The following is a 13,598-nucleotide window of genomic DNA, read 5'->3' on the forward strand; positions in this document are numbered from 1 at the left end:
AGCAGAAACTCTGCAAGCCAGAAGGGACTGGCAAGACATATTTAAAGTGATGAAGGAGAAAAACCTACAACCAAGATTACTCTACCCAGCAAGGATCTCATTCAGATTTGATGGAGAAATTAAAACCTTTACAGACAAGCAAAAGCTGAGAGAGTTCAGCACCACCAAACCAGCTCTACAACAACTGCTAAAGGACCTTCTCTAGGCAAGAAACACAAGAGAAGGAAAAGACCTACAATACCGAACCCAAAACAATTAAGAAAATGGGAATAGGAACATACATATCGATAATTACCTTAAATGTAAATGGACTAAATGCTCCCACCAAAAGACACAGATTGACTGAATGGATACAAAAACAAGACCCATATATTTGCTGTCTACAAGAGACCCACTTCAGACCTAGAGACACATACAGACTGAAAGTAAGGGGATGGAAAAAGATATTTCATGCAAATGGAAACCAAAAGAAAGCTGGAGTAGCAATTCTCAGATCAGACAAAATAGACTTTAAAATAAAGACTATTAGAAGAGACAAACAAGGACACTACATAATGATCAAGGGATCGATCCAAGAAGAAGATATAACAATTGTAAATATTTATGCACCCAACATAGGAGCACCTCAATACATAAGGCAAATACTAACAGCCATAAAAGGGGAAATTGACAGTAACACACTCATAGTAGGGGACTTTAACACCCCACTTTCACCAATGGACAGATAATCCAAAATGAAAATAAATAAGGACACACAAGCTTTAAATGTTACATTAAACAAGATGGACTTAATTGATATTTATAGGACATTCCATCCAAAAACAACAGAATACACATTTTTCTCAAGTGCTCATGGAACATTCTCCAGGATAGATCATATCTTGGGTCACAAGTCAAGCCTTGGTAAATTTAAGAAAATTGAAATTCTTTCAAGTATCTTTTCCAACCACAGTGCTATGAGACTAGATATCAATTACAGGAAAAGATCTGTAAAAAATACAGACACATGGAGGGTAAACAATACACTACTTAATAACGAAGTGATCACTGAAGAAATCAAAGAGGAAAATTAAAAAATACTTAGAAACAAATGACAATGGAGACACGACGACCCAAAACCTATGGGATGCAGCAAAAGCAGTTCTAAGTGGGAAGTTTATAGCAATACAATCCTACCTTAAGAAACAGGAAACATCTCGAATAAACAACCTAACCCTGCACCTAAAGCAATTAGAGAAAGAAGAACAAAAAACCCCAAAGTTAGCAGAAGGAAAGAAATCATAAAAATCAGATAAGAAATAAATGAAAAAGAAACGAAGGAAATGATAGCAAAGATCAATAAAACTAAAAGCTGGTTCTTTGAGAAGATAAACAAAATTGATAAACCACTAGCCAGACTCATCAAGAAAAACAGGGAGAAGACTCAAATCAATAGAATTAGAAATGAAAAAGCAGAAGTAACAACTGACACTGCAGAAATACAAAAGATCATGAGAGATTACTACAAGCAACTCTATGCCGATAAAATGGACAACCTGGAAGAAATGGACAAATTCTTAGAAATGCACAACCTGCCAAGACTGAATCAGGAAGAAATAGAAAATATGAACAGACCAATCACAAGCACTGAAATGAAAACTGTGATTAAAAATCTTCCAACAAACAAAACTCCAGAACCAGATGGCTTCACAGGCGAATTCTATCAAAAACTTAGAGAAGAGCTAACCTCTATCCTTCTCAAACTCTTCCAAAATATAGCAGAGGGAGGAACACTCCCAAACTCATTCTACGAGGCCACCATCACCTTGATACCAAAACCAGACAAGGATGTCACAAGACAGAAAACTACAGGCCAATATCACTGATGAACATAGATGTAAAAATCCTCAACACAATACTGCAAACAGAATCCAACAGCACATTAAAAGGATCATACACCATGATCAACTGGGGTTTCTCCCAGGAATGCAAGGATTCTTCAATATATGCAAAACAATTAATGTGATAAACCATATTAACAAATTGAAGGAGAAAAACCATATGATCATCTCAATAGATGCAGAGAAAGCTTTCAACAAAATTCAACACCCATTTATGATAAAAACTCTGCAGAAAGTAGGCATAGAGGGAACTTTCCTCAACATAATAAAGGCCATATATGACAAACCCACAGCCAACATCGTCCTCAATGGTGAAAAACTGAAAGCATTTCCACTAAGATCAGGAACAAGATAAGGTTGCCCACTCTCATCACTCTTATTCAACATAGTTTTGGAAGTTTTAGCCACAGCAATCAGAGAAGAAAAGGAAATAAAAGGAATACAAATCGGAAAAGAAGAAGTAAAGCTGTCACTGTTTGCAGATGACATGATACTATACATAGAGAATCCTAAACATGCTACCAGAAAACTACTAGAGCTAATCAATGAATTTGGTAAAGTTGCAGGATAGAAAATTAATGCACAGAAATCTCTGGCATTCCTATACACTAATGATGAAAAATCTGAAAGTGAAATCAAGAAAACACTCCCATTTACCATTGCAACAAAAAGAATAAAATATCTAGGAATAAACCTACCTACAGAGACAAGAGACCTGTATGCAGAAAATTATAAGACACTGATGAAAGAAATTAAAGATGATACAAATAGATGGAGAGCTATACCATGTTCTTGGATTGGAAGAATCAACATTGTGAAAATGACTATACTACCCAAAGCAATCTACAGATTCAATGCAATCCCTCTCAAACTACCACTGGTATTTTTCACAGAACTAGAACAAAAAATTTCACAATTTGTATGGAAACACAAAAGACCCCGAATAGCCAAAGCAATCTTGAGAACGAAAAGCGGAGCTGGAGGAATCAGGCTCCCTGACTTCAGACTATACGACAAAGCTAGAGTAATCAAGACAATATGGTACTGGCACAAAAACAGAAATATAGATCAATGGAACAGGATAGAAAGCCCAGAGATAAACCCACGCACATATGGTCACCTTATCTTTGATAAAGGAGGCAGGAATGTACAGTGGAGAAAGGACAGCCTATTCAATAAGTGGTGCTGGGAAAACTGTACAGGTACATCTAAAAGTATGAGATTAGATCACTCCCTAACACCATACACAAAAATAAGCTCAAAATGGATTAAAGACCTAAACGTAAGGCCAGAAACTCTCAAACACTTAGAGGAAAACATAGGCAGAACACTCTATGACATAAATCACAGCAAGATCCTTTCTGACCCACCTCCCAAAGAAATGGAAATAAAAACAAAAATAAACAAATGGGACCTAATGAAACTTCAAAGCTTTTGTGCAGCAAAGGAAACCATAAAGAAGACCAAAAGACAACCCTCAGAATGGGAGAAAATATTTGCAAATGAAGCAACTGACAAAGGATTAATCTCCAAAATTTATAAGCAGCTCATGCAGCTCAATAACAAAAAAAACAAACAACCCAATCCAAAAATGGGCAGAAGACCTAAATAGACATTTCTGTAAAGAAGATATACAGACTGCCAACAAACACATGAAAGAATGCTTAACTTCGTTAATCATTAGAGAAATGCAAATCAAAACTACAATGAGATATCACCTCACACCAGTCAGAATGGCCATCATCAAAAAATCTAGAAACAATAAATGCTGGAGAGGGTGTGGAGAAAAGGGAACCCTCTTGCACTGTTGATGGGAATGTAAATTGATACAGCCACTGTGGAGAACAGTATGGAGGTTCCTTAAAAAACTAAAAATAGAACTACCATATGACCCAGCAATGCCACTACTGGGCATATACCCTGAGAAAACCATAATTCAAAAAGAGTCATGTACCAAAATGTTCATTGCAGCTCTATGTACGATAGCCCAGAGATGGAATCAATCTAAGTGTCCATCATCGGATTAATGGATAAAGAAAATGTGGCACATATATACAATGGAATATTACTCAGCCATAAAAAGAAACGAAATTGAGTTATTTGTGGTGAGGTGGATGGACCTAGAGTCTGTCATACAGAGTGAAGTAAGTCAGAAAGAGAAAGACAAATACCGTATGCTAACACATATATAAGGAATTTAAGAAAAAAAATGTCTTGAAGAGCCTAGGGGTAAGACAGGAATAAAGACACAGACCTACTAGAGAATGGACTTGAGGATATGGGGAGGGGGAAGGGTAAGCTGTGACAAAGCGAGAGAGAGGCATGGACATAAATACACTACCAAACGTAAGGTAGATAGCTAGTGGGAAGCAGCCGCATAGCACAGGGAGATCAGCTCGGTGCTTTGTGACTGCCTGGAGGGGTGGGATAGGGAGGGTGGGAGGGAGGGAGACGCAAGAGGGAAGAGATATGGGAACATATGTATATGTATAACTGATTCACTTTGTTATAAAGCAGAAACTACACACCAGTGTAAAGCAATTATACTCCAATAAAGATGTAAAAAAATTTTTTTTTCTTTAATCTGATTTTCAGGACAGAAAACTAAGTCTTTAATCAGACATATCAGAAGCACTTCTTCCATACTAAGGGAAAAGAGGAATGTGTCCATTTCCCATTTGACCATTTTCTAGTCAGTTCAATTCATTCTTAAATACAGACGCTGATGTTCCTTTAATTTTTTTTTTTTTTAGCCATGAAATAGATTGCTTACTTAATTCTGTCAATGAGTCTCTTTGATCACCACACTTGAAAAAGTAGAATCCATATATTTTACAATTCACTGACAGTCTCTATTTCCTTTAACTTAAAAAATTCATTAACATATACACACAGAAAATTGCACAAATCATGTGAACAAACCTATGCAACCATAAAAAGAAACAGAAGAGTAAAGAACTCCAGAATCCTCCTCCTGCCCTCTTGTTGTCACTTCTCTCTACCTCAAGAAAAGCCATTATTAGGTTTTCTAATATCATATATTCAATATGCCTTTGGGGGTTTTGACCTATTTATATATAAATTCATACTTTCTATATCTCTTTGTGTCTAGCCGCATTCATTCACGATTATGTTTGTGAGATACCTCTGTGTTGTTGCACATCGAAGTAGCTTGTTTACTCTCATTACTGGTTAGAATTCCTCTAAATGAATGTGCCACAATTTATCCATTATAATGTAGTCGGACATTTGCATTGTTTGCTGCTTGGAGTTATGTGACTAGGACTGCTAGGAATATTCCCCTACATATATTTTGGCAAATATTTTTATGCCTTTCTGTTGGATATATACCTTCAAGTAGACTTGTTGGGCCAAATGTATGTATATGTTCAGCTTTAGTGGATACTACCACATTATTTTCCAAAGTGGTTGTAGCAATTTACACTCTCATCAGCCATGTATAAGAATTCCAGTTGTCCCAAATCCTTGCAAATACCTGGTATTTCCTGTCTTCCTCATTTTAGCCATTTTGATAGATAAGCATTGTGGTTCTCCTTCAACTTTAATGCATGCATTTTCTTTACTTTTCCTAGAAATATGTTGTTTCAGTCTGGGGCAACTAGACTTAAGTTAGCTGACAAACACACTTCAGAAAAAGATATCTTCCCTAGGATTGTAGTTTTGGAGTTGAGGTATGCCTCTGTTGTGTACCAACTGCAAAGCAACATTAATTAGAGAAGAAAACAAACCATCATATTATATTTGGGTTTCAGAAAAAAAGTCAGGAACCACTTTTTTAAAATGTTACACTATAGTAGAAAAAAGGGATTGTTCTCTTAACCCCATGATCACAAATGGAGTTTTTATAGACTTTGAATACAACATACTTTAAGGAAATTTAGTCAAGTTATTACTGAATCATTATGATCTAATAATAATCCACCCTCAATGTTTTATTAAATAAAACATTGTCCAAGTGACATACAATTTAACAAAGTATCTACTTTATGTAATTTATCACAAGCATTTGATAAACCAGGTAATATAGAGGTTCTACACGTGACATCAAAGCACTAAAGGCTGACTGACTGACTGGTTTGGGTTTATTTTTAAGCACAAGGACAACTGTTATCTTCTGGTTGGGTGTCAGAAGCCTTAAGTTCAAACAAAGCAAAGGGTATTTTTAGAGCTTATATTTAGTCTTCATAATATAACTAGCAAGCACTAACTAGTAGTTGACTTCCATTCTTAAAGAGGAAACTTTTTTCTTAAATGTTTTTATTTTTACAGTGGGTCTGGTACATTATCTTCTACCAATGCAAAGTTTTGCTGCTTTGGGCTGCCTTCTCTTGGCCCTAAATTTTATTTTATTTTTTTATTGTTTGGCTGTACAGCTGCTGTGGAAGTGCAGAGTCTTAACCACTGAACCGCCAGGGAAGTTCCTCTTGGTCCTAAATTTTAGACATTAAAGTCCTTATTTCCCCATTACCATAAACATCTGGCTCACCCTTTCGGAAGCTCCTCTTGTTATTCCTCAGTTTTTCAAATCTGCCTTCAAATGAAGCCTACTAGCCTCCAGGATCATTCCAGAAATATCTAGTGGCATCCCTATGCACTGGGAATGGAAGTTAGGTATACTTTCACTGGCTTTAAACATATATATATATATATATATATGTATAGTATCTGGAATAAACTCTTCTTATCAATGTTTTATGTAGTTAAGAAATGTACCATACCCAAATCAGTCTGCTTCTTTAGAAATTTAAAGATATATATTGCATTCTGCTTTAAAGATACACTTCAAACTCTAAAGCTTTTCCTGTCTAAAATATGATGTTTCTCTTAAAAAACAAACAGCAAGTCACCTGCTAGAATTTCGGATGCTGCCCAGATAACCATATCCTTGTTAGGATTTGGAATTGTACAAATATTAAACCACTTTAGACTTTGGAATCTGGGCACTATTTCCAGAGTCATAGCTGACATTAAATGGGCAAATTCTCATCTTTGGTTAAGCAATCTGTTTTGGTTGTATTGTTGCCAATTCCAGATGCTCTCACACTTCTTGGTATGTATTTGTGGAGAACAGGTAAGATCCAGAAATAATTCTTCCAAACATACATACACATAGATGCAATTACTATCTTTTTTATGAATAAACAGGGATGATAGAGTTTGATATAGCTTCATTGCCTACCGCTGCAAGTTGTTTTCCTTTGTGGATCTAGGTATAAACTTTTTAGAAAGCAAAACAAGGCAGGTCTAAACCAACGAACTGAAGCAAAACAGATTGGATTTTTATCTCCAGTTTTGAGTGCTGATTTTATGACCTAGTAACTCAGGTATATTCACATGCTGTGGCTTGGCACCTGCTTTTACCTTGTCTATTTCTCAGCAAAGCCTTTATCTCAGATTTTGCCCCCACTCCTTGTTCCCCTGCCACCTTCTATGGAATGCTGTGCCAGAAATATTTTCTGTGATTTAGTTTTAATCACATCTTCTAAAACCTTTCTCACGCTTCCCTCACTTTGTCTTACAAGCTAGAAGGAAACAAATCAAGGCTGTATGCCCTTATCCCCATGCAAAAAAGTGAGCAGTTTCATTGGTTCCTAGAGACAGCACATTGCACTGTGGAAGAAGGTATTCAAACATTTATTAAATTCCATACTTGAGGGCTTCCCTGGTGGCGCAGTGGTTGAGAATCTGCCTGCCGATGCAGGGGACATGGGTTCGAGCCCTGGTCTGGGAAGATCCCACATGCCGCGGAGCAACTAGGCCCGTGAGCCACCTACTGAGCCTGCGCGTCTGGAGCCTGTGCTCCGCGACGAGAGAGGCCGCGACAGTGAGAGGCCCGCGCACCGCGATGAAGAGTGGCCTCCGCTCGCCGCAACTAGAGAAAGCCCTCGCACAGTAACGAAGACCCAACAAAGCCATAAATAAATAAATAATTAAAAAAAAAATTCCATACTTGAGACAAAAGGACAGCATCAAAAATTTCCCTGATAAAATGTAACAGTTCCCTGTATTTCTTCACACTTTGTTTTTCTTTGCTGTTGTTGCTTAAAATTTTAATGAAACATTAGCAGGTTATAGAGGAAAGAGCAGTCATAGCTACTGCTCTGTGAGTTGGGGACCTAAGTTCTGGTCCTGATCCTCCACCATATACTCACTCACTAGCTGTGTGACCTTAAGTAAGACCTGCTTTGAGTGTCATTTCCCTCATCTGTAAAATAAGGAGTTTTAGGCCAGCCCTGCAGTTTTTAATGGTACTCAGTGGACGGCAAATGTGCTTTAGTGGTTCTAGCATCTATCTGATGCTAATTTCACAGGTTCTGGGGCTACTCTAAGACTAAACACTGATCCATAAACCCAATCAAAATTTCCTTTCTGCTCATCCAAATAGTTTCATTGTCTTCAGTGACTGACATTACAATCTTCTCTCTTTTTAAAAATGTTCTGCAGTTTCATATTTAATATATCAAGATGTAGATTTTTTTCTTTTTTTAAACCTACTTGAGATTCATTGGGATTTTTAGATCTGAGGATTGGGGTCTTTCAATAATTCTGGAAAGTTCTCAGCCTTTATATCTTCAAATATTGCTCATTTCCTATTCTATCTCCTTCTAAAATTCCAAATAGATACACATTAGACTGTCTCATTCTGTCCTTGAAGTCTCTTACCCCCATTTTTATATTTTTCATCTTTTTAAAAAAGTAATAATTATTTTTTTAAAGTCTTTATTGAATTTGTTACAATATTGCTTCTGTTTTATGTTTTGGTTTTTTGGCCGCGAGGCATGTGGGATCTTAGCTCCCTGAACAGGGATCTAACTCACAACCCCTGCATTGGAAGGCGAAGTCTGGACTGCCAGGGAAGTCCCTATTTTTCACCTTTAAGTGTTACTGGATTGTATTCCAAGGAATATCTTCAGATATATTTTCCAGTTCACTGACTCTCTTCATATGTGTCTAATCTGTTTAATCAATCCATGGAGCTTTAAGTTCAACAATATATTTTTCATTTCTAGATATTCTATTCGGATCTTTTTCAAATCCATTTGTTCTTTGTTCATGTTTTCAATCTTTTTAGAGCTCTACCTAAACATATTACAATCAGTTGTTTAAAAAAAAATCAGTTGTTTTATATGTCATTTCTGATTGTTCTAATACATGAAGCCTTTGCAGGTTGGTTTCTGCTGTCTGTTCCCTCCATGGGCTCTCACCATGATGCCTAGTATTCTTGTTTGCTTTATAAATCTTGACTGCAAATTACTCACTCATCCTGCAAATTTTTCTCTGTGAATATTCTGTGGCTTGAGTTGCAGCTGGTAAAATTCATCAAGATAAGATTTGAGTTTTCCTTTCCAATATGCCTTGGGATACTACCAACCTAAAACCATTTTATGTTTAATTTTGGAGGCACACAGGTAGTGAGTGTGAATACAGGCTGCAAACCCCTGTGGGGGCTGACTTTTCATGAGGAGATAAATTCTCAGAGCAATGGTTTCCCTTCCCTCGGACAAACAAGCTTCCTAGCTATCCCCTTCTGCAAGTGGGGTTTATTTATCTCAATCAGCCTTAACCTGTGAGTGTAGCCCTTTGGATATCCAGGTTTGTGCAGCAATTCCCTATTAGAATCCCCATCTTAGGCACATCCTGGGCTTTATTTCCTGGCCCCCGCACTTCGTGTAGTTGTCCGCTCTCTCTAGCATTTAGCAGACAACTTTAGGAAAAAGCCAAGCTTGCATGCCTACTATACATTTTTACTTTTATGCCAGCTCAACGATAAATTTGAAAAAACTTTTTTTTTTTTGCGGTATGCGGGCCTCTCACTGTTGTGGCCTCTCCCATTGCGGAGCACAGGCTCCGGACACGCAGGCTCAGCGGCCATGGCTCACGGGCCCAGCCGCTCCGCGGCATGTGGAATCTTCCCGGACCGGGGCACAAACCCGTGTCCCCTGCATCGGCAGGCGGACTCTCAACCACTGCGCCACCAGGCAAGCCCTTGAAAAAACTTTAAAAAATATTTCTTACAGCATTATAGTTGTTTTGTCAGGTGGGCTGGCCATGGTAACTACACTGTTATGTCGGAAACAGAAGTCTCTGATTAATTAACTTTATAATGAGCAAATATTATAAATTTAAATATATAAACCATAGTTATATTAATAAATCAACAAATTCCTGATTTTCTCTTTTTTGTCTCTTGGGGGTTCTATTCAATATTCCTTTTTCAGAAAAGGATTCTACTTCTTTAAAAGTTTTGAAAATTTCCTCTTCCACCCACAAACTGTAATGATTATAATGATTTCTCCTTATGATGTTGCTAAATCTATTAACTAGCTAGACCACCACTGATGGCGTATGAACTGAGTCTCAGTTTCACTCTCCCTTATAAGGTCAAATAATCCAGGTGGCATGTCATATTTTCAAACTTTTAATTTTGTTTTCTTAGTAGGGAAACCTTTTTGACCTAGAAAACTTTAAGCAGAAGCCCAGTATGGAAAAGAGGTTTCTGCTCTGGGCTCAGGAATAGGGAAGAAGATCTGAAAGCCAACAGATTTGAATTTCTCCACCACTTTTCTGGAATACCTCATGAATTCTAAAAGTTTGCTTGAGGTTTTGCTATGGGACCTTACGCAAGTTCTTTGATCTCTCTGTGCTTCAGTTTCCTCATCTGTAAAATAGGGAAGATAATAGTACCCCCTGATAAAACTGCTATGATGATTGAATGAGTTATATATATAAAGCACTTAGTACAGTACAGTATTGGCACAGAGTGAACACTATATAAAGGTTAATTTTTAAAAATACAGAACTTTTAACTCTTCAAAAATCCTATTGGATTTTTCATACTCTTTTGACTTTTTACAAAATTCATAATTTGTATATTACTTTTCCAGTTTTACTTAAAAAGAATGTTCAAAATAAAAGAAAAAAGTGATCTCAACTTTAAACTTCAGAGTCAAACTAAAACTAAAGACCTATTTATTCTATGTTGTTTCATTCCCATATATTGCTTTCTTCTAGCACTTAGGGCTCTCTGAATCCATAAAAACAAAAACAAATCTACACTACAGACTCAATAGACTTCCCTTTTCACTTTAAGTTTGCTCTAAGACAAAACATACCCAAGTCCATTATGTACCTTGATTTCAGATCCACCTCTACCCATCTAGGTTACTTAATGCTCCCTTGTCCGCCCGCCTCATCCTGTCTGCTATAAGGTTAGTGAAAAGAGAGGAGAAGGGCACAGGGCTGAGGCAGAGCTTGTGCATTTCTCTGAGGATGGTATCTTTTGGGTGGTCAAGGGGCTGGTGTGGCTGCTGGTATAGAACCAAGCCCAGGGAGAGGGGAAAGAAGGGGCTGAACCAGGAACCTGTATAGGAGCACAGGAAAGAGAGTCAAAAGGATAAGAAGACACTGGCTTTCAGGAACTCTCTTCATTTTTCAGATGAGGAGACTGTGACCTAGACAGCTGAAAAGCCCTGTGGGGAGGGAGCAAATCCTGGGTCTAAGCTTGAGAATGGGAGGTCATTCTACCTCTGCTTGTTCAAAAATTACTAAAGACTTGGTCCAATACACAGCTGGGTCTCCAAAGTATGTGACGCATGGGGAGGGGCAACCAAGGGGAATAAAACAACACATTGAACTGAATAATTCAAAATGTTGATCACACTAAAACCACAGGGCCAGAGGCCAAACATAATGTCAGCTTCTTTAAATGCTTTAGAAAAAGCATTGACCCAAGAACAAGAAGACCTGGGTTCTATTAGGCTGAGCCATATAAAACTGTCATTTTTGTAGGTCAAAATTCAGGGGTGCCCATTTCACACTGCTCAACCCACAGTCCCATTTCCACCACTCTGTGGATCTTTGGGATCCACAGAGGCTGGTGATGCCTGCCTTGTCTAGTTTGTAGGGTTTTTGCAAGGACAGATCCAAATTACACAACATTTATTGAGTGCCTGCTTATGGGTAGCTGCTTGGAAGACAAAAGATGACTAAGGTATAATGCTGGTTCCCAAGGAACTAGCAGTCCAGTGGAGAAGATAGGGAAACAAATAAAGTTGGATACGATAAGCAAATAAGGGAGGAAGCAATAAATTCTGCTGATTGGGAGACAAAGGAATTTGAATTGAGCTCTAAGGGTTAAATAGAAGTTTCCCAGGTAAAGGGGAAGAGGCAACTTTAGCAAGAGGAACAACTTGAGCAAGGCATGGAGGTGTGAGAGTGCATGGTAGCTTGAGGAACAGTAAATAGTCCAGTGGGTCTAAAATGCACAGGGCATAGAGGAAGGGGCTGTGTGAGGCTAGAAAGTCTGAAGGGCAGGTCGTACCAGTGTATAAAAATGATTAGATAAGACTGCATCCAGGAAAACCATAAGAAAGCATAGAAGTGTTTTATAAATACTGTGTTATTTACCTTAAAGACATAAAAGAAAGTTTTCCTAAAAACTCATACCATCCTTCCCCTCCTCTAACAAAAGGTTCAGCTTGAGTCATAGATTGATTTGCCAGATTTCTTAATAGAGTGTTTCCTCTCCCTAGGAGGCAAGTAGAAATTTTCAGAGATGTGGGGAGTGGGGGACAGGAAGTGATTCAGTTTGAGTGCTGTCTCATGGTTCCCCAAACTCAACCTCCCTTTCCTCGACATCACTTATTCTGATCTCCCCCAGAAGAAAGAAGTGAAGCCACCACAATCAAGGGAGTAGAAGGTCAGTGTGAGCACACTCCTCTCTCACCTTCTCCCTTCTGCTTCCCTGCAAAATCTCTCAGAATTAAGTCATACAGTGTTGCCAAGCTTAGCCATAATCCCCATTTTTTCTTCCCCCTACCAGACAGGACCAGTGTTGGGATGCTGACTTCTTTCAGTAATTTTCTGGTAGCCAACAACGGGTTGTGTAATCCCACCACATCCTCAGAGATCCTCTGCACAAACCAGAACATGCAATCTTGATGACACAGTGAATGGAATTAAAGGCCCAGGAATATAATTCTACTTCATTCTACCAATGGCTTCCATAGAATAAGAGAAAGAACCAGATGGACTTGATTTCAGATTCTGACTTTGTTACTTATTAGCTATGTGGCCTTTTCCAAGATACTTAATCTCTCTGAGCCTCTATTTCCTCACTTCTAGAATGGAGGCAATCATATTCAAATATTAGTGTCATGGTGACAATTATAAATAATGTATGTAAAACATCTGACCCACAGAAGATGTCCAAGATACTGTAACTGTTATAACCGTTAGTATTATCGCCACCACCATCATTATTATGAGTTTGCACTAATGCAGACTCCCTACTGGTTTCATTCCTACCCTCTTACTTCCCTCAATCTGTTCCTAAAATGGCAGTCAGAGCACTCTTTTAAAAACTAAGTCATATTCCATATTACTTAAAACCCTTCTTTGGTTTCCCATTGTACTTTGTTTTTTTGTTTTGTTTTGTTAATCTTTATTGGAGTATAATTGCTTTACAATGTTGTGTTATTTTCTGCAGTACAACAAAGTGAATCAGCTATATGTATACATATATCCCCAAACTCCCTCCCTCTTGAGCCTCCCTCCCACCTCCCTATCCCAGCCTTCTACGTCATCACAAAGCATCGAGTTGATTTCCCTGTGCTATGCAGCAGCTTCCCACTAGCCATCCAGTTTGCATTTGGTACTGTATATTTGTCAGTGCTGCTCTCTCACTTCTCAGCTTCC

General features: G+C 38.0%; 1 protein-coding gene across 4 annotated transcripts in view; it reads left to right on the top strand.

Moving 5' to 3' along the window:
- The window catches only part of IL33 (interleukin 33), a 54,587-nt gene that overhangs the window by 10,154 nt on the left and 30,835 nt on the right, over positions 1-13,598 (top strand). For 2 of the 4 annotated variants that reach the window (XM_067744326.1, XM_067744330.1), the window contains exon 2: positions 12,434-12,600. The exons of 1 other annotated variant lie outside the window; for it this stretch is intronic. The gene's annotated coding sequence lies outside the window, so the exon portion shown is untranslated. Of the gene's footprint in view, positions 1-12,424; positions 12,601-13,598 lie in introns of those variants that run through there. One more of the 4 variants, XM_067744328.1, reaches the window with a different exon arrangement.

This window comes from Pseudorca crassidens, chromosome 7 (genome assembly GCF_039906515.1).
Source record: "Pseudorca crassidens isolate mPseCra1 chromosome 7, mPseCra1.hap1, whole genome shotgun sequence".
NCBI classification, from domain to species: Eukaryota; Metazoa; Chordata; class Mammalia; order Artiodactyla; family Delphinidae; genus Pseudorca; species Pseudorca crassidens.